Genomic DNA, 18,680 nt, shown 5'->3' on the forward strand with positions numbered 1-18,680 from the left:
TGTCTCATAGTGCTCCACCTATCATCTGCCTCTCTGTTTATTGCTCAGTGTATTTCAGTCCTGTGTTTTCACCTGTTTGTGGCCAGATTGTGCCAGTGAATTTTCCCGAGCCTTTCTGGCATTTGTATCTGTACTCTGTCTGTCTGAATATCGACTCTGCTGGTTTCCCGCTTTTGGATTTCTCTGGATGTTTTGATCTCTGCCTGAACTTTGACACTGACTTTGTTTGCACCTTGGGATTTGTATCTCAACTAATATCACTGTGTGCACAGTACTGGGCCTGCGACTGGATCCCTGCTCCAGTGTCCTGACAGTATTTATCAGGAGCTCTGTGTACTCCCTGCCCTTGGCATTGTCAAAGATCCCTTCCTTCTGTCCCACAATCTCTTTGACTGCCCGCCCCCCCTCCACTGCCACCACCAGGCAGGAGGTACCGTAGCATTAGGGCAAGGACAGTAAGGATAGGAGACTATTGAATTACCTCCCACCACTTCGGTCTCATCACTTACAAAGCGCCAGGAGCGTTATTCTGTTTACTTTTTAACTTGTGTCATAAATGCAGCTCGTGCTGAATGTCAACCTTCTGGAACATATTTTATTATCTGTTAATTTATTTGTGGTGATATTACTTTATGTACGGTGTATGAGTTATATGTACTGTGCTGTGCACTTCGGTCCGGAGTAACTTTGTTTTATTTGGCTGCATACATGTGTACAGTTGAATGACAATGAACTTGAATTATTTCCTTAATATCAACTGTCTGATTCCTTTGGGATGGTCAGCGTCAAGGGAGGGGCTGTCTCTTGTCCAGAGTAGGAATATCACTTATTAATTGCTGTGTTAGTGCCAGGGAGGCCCTGGATCCCAGTTTATTTAAACAAATGCTGACTAAACTTCTAGTGTGACTAAGCTGTTTAGTGCTGACTACAAATTTATTTAACTGTGACTTTTCCAAAAGAGGCATTTTGCTGTGATCTCTTTGGCTTGCTCAAGCTCCGGTAGCAGACCCAAGTATCCACGTCAGAGACTAATCCGGGGCAGGAGGTATTAGTGCTTGTTTGTCAGCACGGAAAAGATGGAACTTCTCAGTGGATCAGGGACACTGCCTGCTAGGTCACCAAGACGAGAAGATCTGCGCTGCCGCAAATTCAGAACATCGCACACAAAATGCAGGAGGAACTCAGCAGGGGCAGGCGGCATCTATGGGAAAGACTGAACAGTCGACTTTTCGGGCCAAGACCCTTCGTCAGGTGAGAAGTGAGAGCAAGAAGGTGGGGTGGGGTGGAGGGGTGATAGGTGAAGCTGGGAGAGAGGGTGGGCTGAAGTAAATCACTGTGCAGAACTGATGTTTTGCTATTTCACTCAGCGAGTATTTGCTGTGCTCCTCATCTGAAAGGTGCATAGAAGTACGGCAAGGGGAGGCTCTCCCTCCATCACCGATGCTGCCCACACCTCCTCCATCCACCCTAGTCCCACCTTGCTGTGCCATGATTAGAACAGGGATGAGGAAAAATTCCTTTAGCCAGAGGGTGGTGAATCTGTCATTGCCACAGATGGCTGTGCAGGCCAAATCAGTTGGTGTATTTAAAGCAGGAGCTGATAGATTCTTGAATAATCAGGGTGTCAAAGGTTACAGGGAGAAGGCAGGAGAATGGGGTAAAGACGGATAATAAATCATCTGTGATGGAATGGGGGAACCAGGCTCAATGGGCCAAATGGCCTAATTCTGCTCCTATGTCTAATAGTCTTATAACAGGATGGTCCTTACTTACCACCCCACTTGCTATTGCATCGAGCATATCATTTTCCGTAACTTCCGCCATTGACAACGGGATCCAACCACTAAATGCATCTCTGATAAAACCATACAACCGTAAGACATAGGAGCAGAATCAGGCCATTTGGCCCATCGAGTCTGCTACGCCATTTAATCATGGCTGATCCTTTTCTCCACTCCTCAACCCTAGTTTCCGGCCTTCTCCCTGTAACCTTTGATGCCGTGCCCAATCAAGAACCTATCTATCTCTGCCTTCAGGGCACCCAACAACCTGGCCTCCACAGCTGCCTGTGGAAACAAATTCCACAACTTCACCACCCTATCTCTCCTTCATGCCCCCAACTCTCCATTTTCCTCGGGGATTGCTCTCTCAGTGACAACCCCCCCCCCCCATCCATTCATCCCTCCCCACTGATCTCCCTCCAGACACTTATCTCTGCAAGCAGTACAAGGCTTACACCTGCCCATTAACCAGCTCTCTCACCACCCTACAGTGGGGCCCAAGCAGTCTTTCCAGATGAAGCAACACTTCACTTGCAAGTCTGCTAGGATCATCTACTCTATCTGGTGCAGACTCCTCTATATTGGCAAGACCCATCACAGCTTGGGGAGCTGCTCAGTCAAGTACCTCCACTTGCCTGTAACAGGTGAAATTTTTCGGTGGCGACCCACTTAAATTCAACCCCACATTCCTATTCTAACATGCTAGTCCATGTTCTCCTCCACTGCCACGATGAGGCCACTCTCAGATTGAAGGAGTAATGCCTTGTATTCCATCTGGGTAGCCTCCAATCTGACGGCATGAACATTGATTTCTCTAACTTCAGGTAACTTCTCTCCTCTCACTCCTCTCTCTCTGTCTACTCCCTATTCTGGCTCACCGCTTATCCCTTCTCTTGTCCTCACTTGTCTTCTCATCCCTGGCACCCTCCTCCTTCCCTTTCTCCCATGTTCTATTCTCCTCTCCTATCAGATCCCTTCTTCTTCAGCCCTTTAACTTATCCACCTATCAGCTGACAGCTTCCCATTTTGTCCTCCCTCCCCCACCCACCTACCTTCCACCCCAACTGACTTCACCTATCACCTGCCAGCTTGTACTCCTTCCCCACCCTCAACCTCCTCATTCTGGCTTCTTCCTCCTTCCTTCCCCATTCTGCTGTCACAGAAAATCTTTCCTACCAAATCCAATAAGCATATACAACAGTTCATCTCTGCAACACAAGAACACACTTCATAGTGCAATACTGTTTTATTATTTTGTATATTAGTATTCCACATCGGTAAATTATTATTGTGTTTCCATTTGACATAATTTACTTATTATCATTTAATTATTTTTGGTTTTATTTTGCTATATTTCTACTCTATTCTTGGTGCAACTGTAACAAAACCTAATTTCCCTCGGGATCAATAAAGTATGTCTGTCTGTATATTATTATTCTGTACCTTATTATTAGTTATTATTATTAAGTCTGTTTTTAAATGTTGCTGCTATAATGAAATAACTTCTTACTCGGGATCAATAAAGTACTTATTATTATTAAACATCGACTATTTATTCATTTCCTTAGACCCTGCCTGACTTGCTGAATTCCTCCAGCATTTTGTGTTACCTTCAGTAATTTTGCTTTTTCTCATTAGGAGAGGCAATCCACGGTAAAAATAGGAAAAAGTGACTGAAGAAAGTATTTGAAGTTGACTTTGAAGAGAACGTTCATTTTGAGAGAGGCAAAAATTTGTATCGGACATCGATTTTCTTGGCTATGTGCAAGGGTTTAACCTGTTTGGAGTGAGTGGGGCCAGAGCATTTGGTCAGCTGACAAGGGGAGGAGATGCCAGAGGTGATGTGAGAGATAACAAGAGGTGTGTGGGTGAGTTGGAATCTGTGCTGGGTAGGAGCTGGTCCCTGCAAGCCAGTTCTCCTGTCAGGGTTCTCTTCCTTGTTTGCTCCCTGAAACAAGCTGCATCAGCACCAGACAAGCTGATTTACCTCCGTATACAGCCCTCCCGGTGCAAGGTGAGGACCTGCTGCATGCTTATTCTTGCAGAAGCATGATTCCAAGACAATCTCCCATGCACCATCAGTCTTCGGGCCATGCCTTCCAGGGACTTCTGCTAATATTATTTTGTGACTATATGTGCTGTGTGGGACTGTATGTTTTGCACCTTGGCCTGAGAGGAACCCTTTATTTAGTTACATACATGTGTATAGTTGAACTAGTGATTGAGGAGAAGGTAGAGATTTAATCAAACAAGTCTAATAGTAGCAGCAGACAGGGCCAGGGTAATGGACAAGTCTTTTTTAACAGGGGTATTTCTTTTAATGCAAGGAGGCAAAACAGATGAGCTTCGAGCTAGAACATATGATGTTGCAGTCAGTATAGAAAGTTAGCTGAGATAGAGGCAGATTGGCACCTCAACAATACAATGTACTGATGGTTTCAGACATGAGGTATAAAATTCTATTCATTCTGTCTTTAAAGCAGATCATTTTACAATTCAAGCAACACACGCAAAATGCTGGTGGAATGCAGCAGGCCAGGCAGCATCTAAAGGAAGAAGTACAATTGACGTTTTGGGTTGAGACCCTTCGTCAGGACTCCACAGTCAAAGTTTTGGGTTTCCTCGTGTTTGCATTTTATAGTTCGGTTCTGTTTGCAGCTTGCATTTATTACAGTAATATAGAAATAACAGAAAAAAGTCTCATGGATGTCATAAAGAGGTACAAGCTCCCTGGCCCACCAATTCCTCACAGATTATCATACTCCCACTTTTACACCAATGCTACACTAACTCATTTAACACTATTTTATTCTCCCATACAAGAGAAAATCTGCAGATGCTGGAAATCAAAGCAACACACACAAAATGCTGGAGGAACTCAGCAGGTCAGGCAGCATCTATGGAAAAGAGTAAACAGTTGACAATTCGGGTGGAGACACTTCATCAGGACTGGGAAGAAAAAAAGAGAAAGAAGCTGGAAGAAGCAATGGGCTGAGGAAGAATAGGAGAATCTGATTGTCGAGCACTTCACCCCATTGTCGCCAAGACTTAGGCCTCAAAGCCTCGTTGTATAACTGGATTGTTGGTTTTCTCACTTTCAGACCCCAGTCAATTCTGATTGGCAACAGCATCCCTTCCACAATCTCCATCAGCACAGGAGCACCACAGGCCACGTGCTCAGCCCCCTGTCCTACTTGTTTTTCACTTATGACCGTGTGGCAAAGCTCAACTCCAATGACGTATTTAAGTTTGCTGATGTAGGCTGAATCAAAGATGGTGTCAAATCAGCATTTCGGAGGGAGGTTGCAAATCTGGCTGAGTGGTGCCACAACAAGAACCTCTCACTCAATGTCAGAAAACTAAAGAGCTGATTATTCCTCACAGGAGTTGGAAATCAGAGGCCCATGAGCCAGTCCTCATTAGGGATTCAAAGGTGGAGAGGGTCAGCAACTTTAAATTCCACGGCATATCTGACCTGGGTCCAGCGCATAAGTACTATCACAAGGAAGGGCTGGCTGCGCAGCTACTTTCTTAGAGGTTCGCGAAGATTTGGCATGTCATCTAAAACTTTGACAAACGTCTATAGATGTGCGGTGAGAATATATTGACTGGTTTCATCATGGCCTGGTATGGAAACACCAATGCCCTTGAACGGAAAAGACAACACAAAGTAATGGATAAAGCCCAGTCCATCGCGAGTAAAGCCTTCTCCACCAGTGCGCGCATCTTCAAGGAAGGATGTCGGAGGAAAGTGGCATCCGCCATCAAGGACCCCCACCACCCAGGACATGCTCTCTTCTTGCTGCTGGTGTCAGGACAGAGCTACAGGGGATTCAGGTCCCACACCACCAGTGTCAGAAACATTCATTACCCCTCCACCAGAGGGGATGACTTCTCTCGCCCCAACACTGAACTGATTCCACAACTCGTTGACTCATTTCAAGACTCTTCAACTCGTGTCCTTCATATTTATTGCTTACTTATTTATTGTTATTTTATTTCTGCATTTCTTGCAGGCATTCACAGTAGAACAAAGAAATCAATGAGAAACAACAGAAGTAAAAACATAGAAAACCTACAGCACAGTACTGGCCCTTCAGCCCTCAGTGCTGTGCCGAACATGTATGATGAAAAACTATTGATGAAAACAAACTAATGAAAAACTATGTAGAAAGATTGACAAACAACGAATATGGAAAAGAAGAAAAAGATCTGTGGAAAAACATAACTAACTAAATAAATAATTCTGTGAAAATGGGTCAAAGAGTCCTACAAAGTGAGACCACAAACTGTGGAGTCAGTGCAGTGTTGAGGTGAGTGAAGTTATCAGGAGCCTGATGGTTGAAGGGTAACAACTGTTCCTGAATCTGGTGATGTGGGACCTGAGTCTCCTGTACATCCTTCTGTCATAAGGGGGCTTTGGGAGTGGACCCAGTGCAAGACACAGACACTGAACTACCAGGAACAGGTCTAGGCATGAGAAGGAAGCAAGGAAAGTGGGGAAGAAAGGACACCGGACATGACACCGGCCCCAGATGAGACAAGGACTCTGGGCCTGGGCTAGGACTTAACACAGACAGACAGTTCCAAACAGGGTGAGGCTCCAGGTAGAGGCGAGGCGAGGTGAGGTGAGGCTCCAGGCAGAGGCGAGGCGAGGTGAGGTGAGGCTCCAGGTAGAGGCAAGGCGAGGTGAGGTGAGGCTCCAGGCAGAGGCGAGTCGAGGTGAGGTTCCAGGCAGAGGCGAGGCGAGGCGAGGTGAGGCTCCAGGCAGAGGCGAGGCGAGGCGAGGTGAGGCTCCAGGTAGAGGCGAGGCGAGTCGAGTCGAGGCTCCAGGCAGAGGCGAGGCGAGGCGAGGTGAGGCTCCAGGTAGAGGCAAGGCGAGGTGAGTCGAGGCTCCAGGCAGAGGCGAGGCGAGGTGAGGTGAGGCTCCAGGCAGAGGCGAGGTGAGTCGAGTCAAGGCTCCAGGCAGAGGCGAGGCGAGTTGAGGCAAGTCGAGGCTCCAGGCAGAGGCGAGGCGAGGCGAGGCTCCAGGCAGAGGTGAGGCGAGTCGAGTCGAGGCGCCAGGCAGAGGCGAGGCGAGACGAGGCTCCAGGCAGACGCGAGGCGAGTCGAGTTGAGGCGCCAGGCAGAGGCGAGGCGAGTCGAGGCTCCAGGCAGAGGCGAGGCGAGTCGAGTCGAGGCGCCAGGCAGAGGCGAGGCGAGTCGAGGCTCCAGGCAGACGCGAGGCGAGTTGAGTCGAGGCGCCAGGCAGAGGCGAGGCGAGTCGAGGCTCCAGGCAGAGGCGAGTCGAGTCGAGGTTCCAGGCAGAGGTGAGGCGAGTCGAGTTGAGGTTCCAGGCAGAGGCGAGGCGAGTCGAGTCGAGGTTCCAGGCAGAGGCGAGTCGAGTCGAGGCTCCAGGCAGAGGCGAGGCGAGTCGAGTCGAGGTTCCAGGCAGAGGCGAGGTGAGTTGAGGTTCCAGGCAGAGGCGAGGCGAGTCGAGGCTCCAGGCAGATGCGAGGCGAATCGAGTCGAGGCGCCAGGCAGAGGCGAGTCGAGTCGAGGTTCCAGGCAGAGGTGAGGCGAGTCGAGTTGAGGTTCCAGGCAGAGGCGAGGCGAGTCGAGTCGAGGTTCCAGGCAGAGGCGAGTCGAGTCGAGGCTCCAGGCAGAGGCGAGTCGAGTCGAGGTTCCAGGCAGAGGCGAGGCGAGTCGAGTCGAGGTTCCAGGCAGAGGCGAGGTGAGTTGAGGTTCCAGGCAGAGGCGAGGCGAGGCGAGGCGAGTCGAGGCTCCAGGCAGATGCGAGGCGAGTCGAGTCGAGGCGCCAGGCAGAGGCGAGTCGAGTCAAGGTTCCAGGCAGAGGTGAGGCGAGTCGAGTTGAGGTTCCAGGCAGAGGCGAGGCGAGTCGAGGTTCCAGGCAGAGGCGAGGCGAGTCGAGTCGAGGTTCCAGGCAGAGGCGAGGTGAGTTGAGGTTCCAGGCAGAGGCGAGGCGAGTCGAGGCTCCAGGCAGATGCGAGGCGAGTCGAGTCGAGGCGCCAGGCAGAGGCGAGGCGAGTCGAGGCTCCAGGCAGAGGCGAATCGAGTCGAGGTTCCAGGCAGAGGCGAGGCGAGTCGAGGCAAGGCTCCAGGCAGAGTTGAGGCGAGTCGAGTCCAGGTTCCAGGCAGGAAGGTGAAGGGAAGGGAAGGGATACAGACAGGGAGTTTGGACAGGAACAATCCAGCAGCCAGAGGCTGAATCCTGAAGCTATTTATGAGGCCAACCTGGAATAAGGAACATGGACCGGACCATGACACCTTCCTGATGGTTGAAGGGTAATAACTGTTCCTGAACCTGGTGGTGTGGGACCTGAGGCTCTTGTGCCTCCTTCCTGATCTGATGGCAGCAGCGAGAAGGGTGGATGGTAGAAATGCATACAACAGCAATATTTAATAGGCACTTAGCCAGGCACGTGACCAGGCAGGGGATGACTGGCATGTGCAGGCAGATGGGATTTGTAGTCAGTACAGACAGAATCCCAACATCCATTTTGCGTCTGGGGGATAACCTCTGATGAAACTTTTCAAAGAGGTAACTGTGGGGATTGATGGAGGCAGGGCAGTGGTTGGAGTGTAATGGAATTTAGCAAGGCCTTTGACAAGGCCTTGTGCGGCAGTCTGATTAGGTAGCATGGTCAGGCAGATTTAGAAATGGCTCGATGATAGAAATTCCTCCACTGGAGATAATGGGGTGCCCTAGGGGACCTCTGTTGTTGTAAATTATTTGGATACCAATGTACATGAACGATTTGCAAGTTTGTTGCTTGGGGACTGATGGTGAAGTGTCAGTGTAGGGGCATGGATAGGAGTTGCCCGGGAGTTCCAGCTGCTTGGCGGCCGGTGACAGGACGGGAGTATGACTGTCACAGGGGGAGCCATGACCACTTCAGCAGTGAGACGCAGCATGGTGAAGTGGAGCACCAGGTGAAGTGATCTGTCAGAGAGGCACCGGGGCACGGGTGGGGATTACCCGGGAGATGCCAGCTGATGACATCATAGGGGTATTCTCCTGCTTCGGCAGTGAAACGGACTCCAGGGCCACATTCGACCAGGTCCCACGGGTCAGCTCGGGGCTCCTGCTTCAGGCCAGGTTACAATTGCCCCATCCCCTCTCCTTCCTTCTATCAGCACCTGCAGAAGTTAGAATCTGTGTACTTTTTTCAATCAGCGTGTTATTTTTAATCACTTCTGCCACACCTTTTGTCCCGTAACAAACGGAGCTCCCATCAATTTCCCTCCCACATTGTATTTGCACCTTGTACTCCACTGAAATGCTTACTGATTTTGATCGAAGTAGCATTTTTAATTTGTATTGGGTATTTTAGTATTATTTATTCCACATGTGGCAAATGTGTGCTGTGTCTTTAACACTCCTTTCAAGGTATCCTATGCGCTTTCCACTCATTCTTTTGAAATGTTATAACTTAGGGACAGGAGATCATTTATGCGTAACATAGGCTCCCTTGTAACAATGTGATAATGTTTACCTTTTTTTAAAACAATGCTGATGGAGGTATTCATCAGGGTAAACCCCCTGCTTTTCTTCGAAGTAGTGCCGTCAGACCTTTTACATGCACCGAGAAAGTGGATGGGGCTTTGGCCTAATCATCTCATCCATCCAACAGGCAGCACCTCTTATGGTGCAGCACTCCCTCCGCACCGGAGCGCAAACCAGGATTTTTATGCCTAGGTAGCTGGAATAGAACTTGAACCCACTGTCTTCTCGCTTTGGAGATGCAAATGCTACCATTAAACCCAAAGTAGATAGGACGCCACAAACCCTATTCCTCAGTATCCCCTCCAGTAGCACTAACGTGAGGCTCGCTGGTCTATCATTACCTGGATTATCCCTACTTCTTTCTTTGAACAAAGACACAACATTTAACACTCCTGGACCTCACCTGTTGCTAGTAAGAACTCGGACATCTTTGTCAGAGTCCCAGCAATCAAACTTTCTTGGGAAAGACATTATGGTCTTTCTGTAGAAGCAGTGTTTGGGTTATGCTTTGAGATAACAAGTGCTTTGGAATGTGAGCCGTCCAATGAGCGGGTGGGGGGCTGCTTTTGGGCCATCTGCCTGACACTGGGCTGAGCTGGGTTCTTTGTTCGGGGGAGATGAAAGGCGAAGACGCCAGAGCGAAGAGGTTGTAGGACTCAACCTGGACGGGAGCCATGGTCCGACGAAGCCCGGGGAGATCGAAGGAGGATAGGTGAAGGGGAAGCCGTGAGCTCCAACGTGTACACATTAGACTGTTCATTAAAATGGGCCCTTTTTTTTTGCTTTTTCTTCACTAAACCTGTAGTCAAATTAAAAATTTTAAAGCTAAATCGTTTAATTGTATGCGGTGTACTGTTAGTTATTTGGTGGAACTGATTTGTAACAGGGTAACAAATCACGCAGCATCCACACAAATGGGTGTTTCGGGGAGGACCCGCATCTCAATCTCACACGTTTGGTGGGGCCAGAGATTGTCTTCCCTAGACCTATGTAGCCGACAGAACCTCAGGGTTACAGATAGCATCAGGACCTGGTGACTTAACAGTTAGAAGCTCTTCCGAAGGCCCGGTGCTCTCTTCTTAATCTCAACCTGTTGTGGCACATTGACAGACTATCCTCCAAATCCTTCTCTTCCATAGCACTCATTTAATACCTCTGCCACTTCCTCGGACTCCAAGCAAAATTCCCATCCTTCATGCTTGAAAAGATCTACCCTCTCCTTGGTTTTCCCCCTTTTACTTAATATGAGCTGCCTTGTGATCCTCTGTGATCTTGCTTGTCAAGATCCTTCTTGCTGAGACCTTAGAAAGCTTTGCTCAGACCACACATGGGAGTATTGTAAGGAAAGATGTGCCTGGCATTGGAGAAAGTCCAGAGGAGGTTTATGAGAATGATTGCAGGAATGAAAGGGTTAGCATATGAGTAGCGTTAGATAGCTTTGGCCCGTACTCAATAGAGATTTACAAGGTAAGGTAGGGTCTCATTGAAACCTATTGATTATTGAAAGGCCTAGACAGTGGATGTGGAGAGGATGGAGGATCAGAGGATACAGCCCCAGAATAAAAGGAGTGGATATTATGAAAAAACTACAAACATTTCTAGATAGACTTTTGGTTGCTGTCCTGTTAAAAATAATCCATTTAGTCTGTGCTCATTGTCAATCTACCTACCAAACTTGCAGGACTGTATTACAGGAGTTCTTGATTGTTTACAAGACAGAACGAATAATTCTGTTTCTCTTGGCATTTCTTTCAACTCAGAAGATTTCTGGAGAGATGGTTATAACTTTAACAGTGAAGTGTCTCTTCCCCTGCAGAATGATAGTACGAGAGTGGACTGGAACGTTTTCAGGCTGGGATAGAGTTCAGCAGAAGTAACATAAACATGGAACGTTGAACAGAGTCAGAATGGCTTCCTAGTCTCATTATGTGGTCAGAAAGAAACATTTCATATTTCCCCTCCACTTTTATTAACTCCTTTCACCTGACTTGTCACCCTTCCACTCCGCAGAGTCCTCAAAATAATGCGATCCACAGTTATATGATGCCCACACACTGGAATTGTTTGGGAAAAGTGGATCTTTTCTTGCAGTTGTGTTGGCTTTCGGACTAATGCTCATTGGCACATTACCAGTGCTTACCCCCCTCCCCCCATTCTGCAGCCTGCAATGACTCATTTATTAATAGTTTGGGAATCTTCCACTTCTTCCCATTTGTGGCGCAATGTTCTGCCCTTAGTCATCCATTGATAATGAAAATACAGCTTTTGAAAATCTGACCTTGGCATTATCTTGGCATCAGGAACTTAGCTGTCCCACCCTCCTAATCATAAATATTTAATGGATACAAATGTTATTACTGTATCTCGGTGTTGGTAATACATGCTCTTGAAATGTTTGTGTCCTGCATTCAATAATTGCTATCCAGCTGCTAACTCCAGTGTTCTGCTTGTTGGTCGTAGGGTATTAAGGGTGTTCATGGCATGCTTTCTGATTATCTTGGGGAACTTGTTCTATCCCTGCCTCCTGAGTGACAAAGGGAGAGGGAATATGTCCAGATGAAGGATCAATGCAAGTTGGAAATGAGACAGCTCCATAAAGAATTGCAGGGGAAAGGTGACCAGGATCATTATATGAATGTGAATACATTTGCAAAGGTGGAAGGCTCAGTAAAGGTGGAATCTATTGTCGTGAATCTGTTGTTGGTACTCTGGCATTATTCTCTTATCTCCAGCGAAAAGACATATAGCTATGTATTTCCCAACTGTAACAGCAGGGGAGAGGAGAAAAAAGAGACAGGAAATTAATTTTTTCAAAGAACTTACAGGAACATTTAAAATATTCCTGACAAAAGCATGCTGGATCAGTTTTACAACATCTGTGTTTCAGGAGGTAAGCCAAGAGCCAAGGCAGATCTGTGAGTTTGTAGAAAGTTCTGTGGACAATCTTTTGGATATCTGCAGGAATCATATCTCGTGGGACTCTGAAGTGATTGAAGAAGATTGCGTGGGTATTGGAAGTCATTTTGGAAAATGGTGCTGCAAGACATCATGTTGTTATGATATTTTGGTTCCAGTTCTTCTCCAGGATGGATATTGTTTTAAACCAGAGATCTGTCACTGTGACATCATGTCTGATGACTAGAGTGATGGCAGGATTCTCATCAGATGAAACAGTGCTAGGTTGAACAGCCAATGCAAAACCACAGAAGCTGAAAGAAGTGTTTTTCCCCTTATGCATACCAAATGATTTCAATCTGATTTTAATGCCAATTCCATCAAGTGTTCTGAGTGGTATCTGGATTATAAGAAAGTTGTGAAATGGTTCAGGGTTGTATTAGCCAAATCCTGGGACAACATTTGTTATAAATATAATTTTGAACCTTCTGGTATTACTAATACTAATCACTGGTTACTGTGATTTACAAATGTATTATCATTCAGAATAAACCATTCACGTAAAGGTCTTCCCTGCTGTGAGGCTGAAGAGTTCAGATGTCTATCTTGTTTCGAGTTTTTCATGACACATCAATAATACTGTACTGGTTCAATTTCCTGTGCTGTCTATGAGCATAGGTTTCTGAAAATCATGGCCAAAAGTGTCCCCAAGAGCAGCTGCCACCCCAAAAGCCTTCCAATATTGATCTTTCTAACTGAAAATCTGCACAATTATTCAGGTCAGCAGTGTGTTCCTGGGTCCTATCATTTTAAGACTATCCTCACGCATCTGTTAAGTCAGCCATTTTCAAACTGGCATGACTATCAACTAGAACATAGGCTTAAGGATGTCTTGAAATATCTTGGAATATCCTTGAATGAGAAATGGCTCCACCAGTATAGGATTGGGAATTTTCTAAGGAAATTGAGATTCCAGAAATTATTCTGCGTGCAGAACCGACAAACCTCTTTCAGTTCTTTGTAATGCAACATGATTCTTACTATTAGGCAATTCTGGAGTATGATAAAATGTTAGGTGTTATGGTCCATTAATGATGGAATGCATTAAAATAATAGATCTCTGACTAAAACACAAGAGATTCTACAGATGCAGGAAATCTTGAGCAATACACAAAATGCTGGAGGAACTCAACATGTCAGGTAGCATCAATGCAGGGGAATTAACAGTTGGTGTATCAGTCTGAAACCGTTCATTAGAACTGATTGACTGAAGACCTTATCTTTGCTCCCAGGTTGGGAGTAGAGTTATTGAAAATTTGTAAATAATTAGTTCTGCTAGGAGTAGAATCTTCTTTAATCAAAATGAACATTATTCATAATAAAAATACTCTTAAGTATAAAACTGTTGAATGTCTTTTCATTCTTACTTTCAGAGACAATATATTTAGTGTTAAATAACATTTTTTCAAACCAATACCACCATTACCATTCATGTAGCTCCTTGTGGCAGTACACCACTACAATACTTGAGCTTCCTGACCTAGCCTGGCCTCTTCCTATCCAATAGTGGGCAAACTCTACACAGTGGTCTGCCTGCATAGAGCCCAAACATCAATGTGTCCCTCAGGACATCCTTCTGCAGCCTGGAATGTGCATTCCTCTGTAGACGCCTCGACGTGGTATCAACCCCACAGGTTTCAGGCAGACGAATTGCATCTTTCACTGAGCTGATGATTTTCCAGCTAACAAGATCCTGGTCAGACCCCACTTGGGAGTACTGTGCTCAGTTCTGGTAGTCTCACTACAGGAAGGATACTATAGAGAGAGTGCAGAGGAAATTTACAAGAATGTTGCCTGGATTGGTGAGCATGAAGGTTGAATGAACTTGGCCTTTTCTCCTTGGAGTGATGGAGGATGAGAGATGACCTGATAGAGGTATATAAGATGATGAGATGCATTGAATGTGTGGATAACCAGAGGATTTTCCTAGGGCTGAAATGGCTAACATGAGGGGGCATAGTTTTAAGATGCTTGGAAGTAGATACAGAGGGGATGTCAGGGGCAAGTTTTTCACACAGAGAGTAGTGGGTGCGTGGAATACACAGCTGGCGACAGTGGTGGAGGCGGATACAATAGGGTATTTTAAGAGACTCATTAGATAGGAATATGGAGCTCAGAAAAATAGAGGACCAGATGGTAGTAAAATACTAGGCAGTTTCTAGAGTAGGTTACATGGTCAGCACAACATTGAGGGCCGAAGGGCCTGTAATGTGATGAAGATGTCTATGTTCTAACAACCCTGACTGGTCAAACAAAACTGTTATGGAAACAGCAGTTAAGAATCCTTCTATATCTGTGTACAAAGGATATATGAGGACCGTGAACTACTCCTGGGGCACAGCAGAGACAATGGCCACAGACAGACAGAGATGGAGGACCTTAATTGATGCTCTAGAACACCAACAGCACACCAGGCAGTAAGTATTATGGAGGAAGGCAAGAACCTTCTTCAAGACTGAGAAGGAAGGGGGAAGATGCCAGAATAAAAAGGTGGAGGGGGAAGGGAGAGGCTAGCTGGAAGGTGATAGGTGAAGCCAGATGGGTGGGAAAGGTCAAAGGCTGGAAAAGAAGGAATTTGATAGGAGAAGGGAGTGGACTATAGGAGAAACGAAAGGAGGAGGGGCCCCAGAGGGACATAATAAGCAGGTGAGAAGTACAGGGTCAAAGCAGGGAAGGACAAATTGATATTCATGCCATCAGGTTGGAGTCCACCCAGTCAGAATACAAGGTGCTGCACCTTCACCCTAAGGGTGGCCTCATCTCAGCACAAGTGGAGGCCATGGACCGTCATGTCAGAATAGGAATGGGGATTGGAGTTAAAATGTTTGCTCACTGTGAAGTCCCGCTTGTGGTGGATGGTATGGAGGTGCTCACAGAAGTGGTCTCCCAATTTACGATGGGTCTCATCAATGTAGAGAAGACCACATCGGGAGCATCAGATACAATAGACAACCCCAGCAGATTCGCAGGTGATGTGTTGCCTCACCTCTAAGTACAGTTTGGGGCCCTGAACGGAGGTGAGGAACAATGTATAGGGGCAGGTGTAGCTTACAGGGATAAGTGCCAGGAAGGAGATTAGTGAGGAGGGATGAATGGACAAGGGAATCGTGGAGGGAGCAACCCCTGCAGAAAGCGGAGGGAGTGGAGGAAAAGGTATGTTTAGTGGTAGGATCCCTTTTGAGATGGTGGAAGATGTGGAAGCTGATGGGGTGGTAGGTTAAGGACAGGAGGAACTCCATCACTACTAAGGCAGTAGGAAGATTGGGTAAGTGAGGATTTAAGGGAGAAAAATGGAGGAGATGTGGGTGGGGGCAGTATCACTAGTGGAGGGAAGGAAACACCATTATTTAAAGGAAAGCCGTGGAGCAGGCAAAGAAACTGAGAAAAGGGAATACACAAGGAAATCTGAAGATGTGGAAATTCAAACAACACACACAAAATGCTGATGGAACATAGCAGGCCAGGCAGTATCTATAAGGAGAAGTCCTGACGAAGGGGCTCAACCCAAAACGTCGACAGTGCTTCTCCTTATAGATGCTGCCTGGCCTGCTGTGTTCCACCAGCATTTTGTGTGTGTTGTGAGAAAAGGGAATAGCATTTTTACAGGAGGTAGGATGGGAAGAGGTTTAATTGAGATAACTGTGGGAATCAGTGGGTTTATAAAAGATAGCTGATAGTTTGTCTTCAGAGATGGAGACAGATCAAGAAAGGGCAGGGATCTGTTACCATTTTGATTCTGCATCTTATTTAAATTAGAGGTGAAGTTGGTAAAATTGACAAGCTCAGCAAAGGTGCATGAAGCAGCGTCAAAAGCAGAGAAGAGGTGGGGAGTATAACTGGGGAAGGGACTGTTCTATGGACAGGCAGTCATTGCTGGGGCCCATGCAAATGTGAATGGCTTCCCCTCAAGTTTGGGAAAAGTGGGAGGAACCAAAGGAAAAATTGTTGAGGGTGGTGGAGGGGGATTGGTTGGTTCTTTTGTCAAGAAAGAAGTGGTGAGCTTTGAAACCTTCTTGATAGGGATAGAAGTGTATAGGGACTGGACATGCAGGGTGAAGATGAGGCAGTTAGGGCCAGGGAATTGAAAGTTACTAAGGAGATTGAGGGTATGAGAAGGGTCATGGATGTAGGTGAGAAGGGACTGGATCAAAGAGGGTAGAATGGAGTCGAGGAATGGGGACATGAGTTCTGTGGGGCAGGAGCAGGCAGAGACAATAGCCCTACCCATCAGTCAGGTTTGTGGATCTTGGGTAGGAGGTAGAAGTGAGCAGTTTGGGGTAAGGGAACTATGAGTTTGGTGGCAAATGGGTTCTCCAGAGTGGATGAGGTCAGTGATGGTATAGGAGACAGTTTTCTGATGGTGTGGAGAGTGGTCCACTTCGAGGGGTACGTATGAGGAGGTGTCTGAGAGTTGCCACCTGGCCACATCAAGGTAGAGGTCCGTGTGCCACACGATAGGAGCACCTGCTTTGTCTGCAGGTTTATTGGTAAGGTTGGGAGTGGTGCAGAGAGAGTGGATAAGGTTGGAGGAGGACAGAGGAGAGCTGAAGTCAAGATGGTTGATGTCTCGTTGTCAATTTGAGAAGAAAACATTCAGAGCAGGAGGAGAACCAGGGCGGGGTACCTAGAAGAGGAGGAGAGGTCAACGGTGTGGATTGTGGAATCTTTGTTAAAGAAGTGGACTCGGAGGTGGAGGCAACAGAAGAAGAGCTTGACATGGCGGTGGGCATGGAATTCACTGAGGTGCGGGTGAAGGGGGACAAAGGTGAGGCTTCTACTGAGGACAGAACATTCTGCCTCAGAAGGGCAGGGAATTAAAGTTCAAAGTAAAGTTTATTATCAAGGTTCATACATGACACCACATACAACCCTGAGATTCTTTTTCCTGCGGGTAAACTCAAAATATCTATAGAACAGTACCTGTTAAACAGAATCAATGAACAACAAACTGTGTAAATGCAATAAAAATAAGTATGAAATAACAAGATAAAGAGTCCTTAAAATGGGACCATTGGATGTGGGAACACCAAAAATTGAATGAGTATAGTTATCCCATGTTGTTCACGAGTCTGATGGTTGAGGGGTAGTAATGGTTCTTGAACCTGGTAGTGCGAGTCCTGAGGCTCTTGTACCTTGTATTTGATGGCAGCAGTGAGAAAAGAGCATGGCCTGGGTGAGGATCTCAGATGAGGGATGCTGCTTTCCTGTGACAACATTTCATGCAGATGTCTTGATGGTTGGCGAGGATTATAGCTGGGATCAGAGGGAGGTAGAGTTGGTGGTGCCAGAGGAGTGAGGATGGTTGCGGTGTTCAAGGAAGGCAGGGAAGGAGGAAGATGAAGGCTCAGAGGATGAAAGAGCTGATAGTAGGGCTTCAGAAACATGGTACTACATAGTGGTGGTGGTGAAAAGGGAGACTGGGGGTTCAGTGGCAGCACGTGGTCTCGGTCTGGAGGTGTTGGTGACCAAGGTCCAAGCTGGAGCTGGAGCTAGAGGTCGTGCTATTAGCAGTCTGAAGTTGTCTGGGAACAAAGACACCAGCATTGATGGAGGTGGAATCTTACATTTGTGGCTAGGTCTTGAGATAGATTGAACATAACCTATTATTTGTTAATTTATCTATTAATCTATTATTTGTTAATTTGTCAGAAAGCAGCCAGTGGCTATATACTGACTCATCTGATCAAACCTAAGGTTATCATGAACACTTGGAGACTTATTGATCTCTCCTTGTATTGGAAAACAAGTCATTGTCACTCACTTAAGTCTGTAAAGCAGTGGTTCCCAAACTTTTTTGGGCCACCGCCCCCTTGCCTCTCAGACCACATCCTCATGTGCACTGTCCCCCCTTTCTGGCCATTGCATAAAAACTACTGTATACAGAATTTTGATTTACAATACACAGTGAACAAAAATAGAAACTGCAAATTCAAATTAGTGACAAATAATTGCAAAATATTATTAAAATTTATTAAAAGCTACAAAATTGTTTTATTTAATTACAGTAAAAACAATTTTCATCAATAATTTTAGAGCATACATTAATAGTCCAACTCTCTACTACTTCATTGTATTCTCATCTTTCAATGAGATGGTGCAGTGATATCAGCTTCTCAACATCAGACTGAATGTCACTCAGAAGGAATCTCAGATCCCCACATGACAGTCTGTTTCGTTGCTTTGAAAGAAGTTGGGCAACTGCATTGAAACCACAACCCCCCAAATGCGATGTTGGGAAGGCAATAAAGAACACCTTGACCTTTTCCCCAGTGCAGGATAGTGTTCAGAGATTACTTTCCGCAACCAAAAGTGTTAATATGATCTTTTGAACCTTGGCTTCAGCTTAAAGTCATTTTGTAGTGAGATCAGTTCTTCCTGTTAATTCCTCATCACAAGTGTTCAGGAATGGATTTATTACCCAGTCTGGAATTTGGATT

Source organism: Hypanus sabinus, chromosome 1 (assembly GCF_030144855.1).
Source record: "Hypanus sabinus isolate sHypSab1 chromosome 1, sHypSab1.hap1, whole genome shotgun sequence".
Lineage (NCBI taxonomy): Eukaryota > Metazoa > Chordata > Chondrichthyes > Myliobatiformes > Dasyatidae > Hypanus > Hypanus sabinus.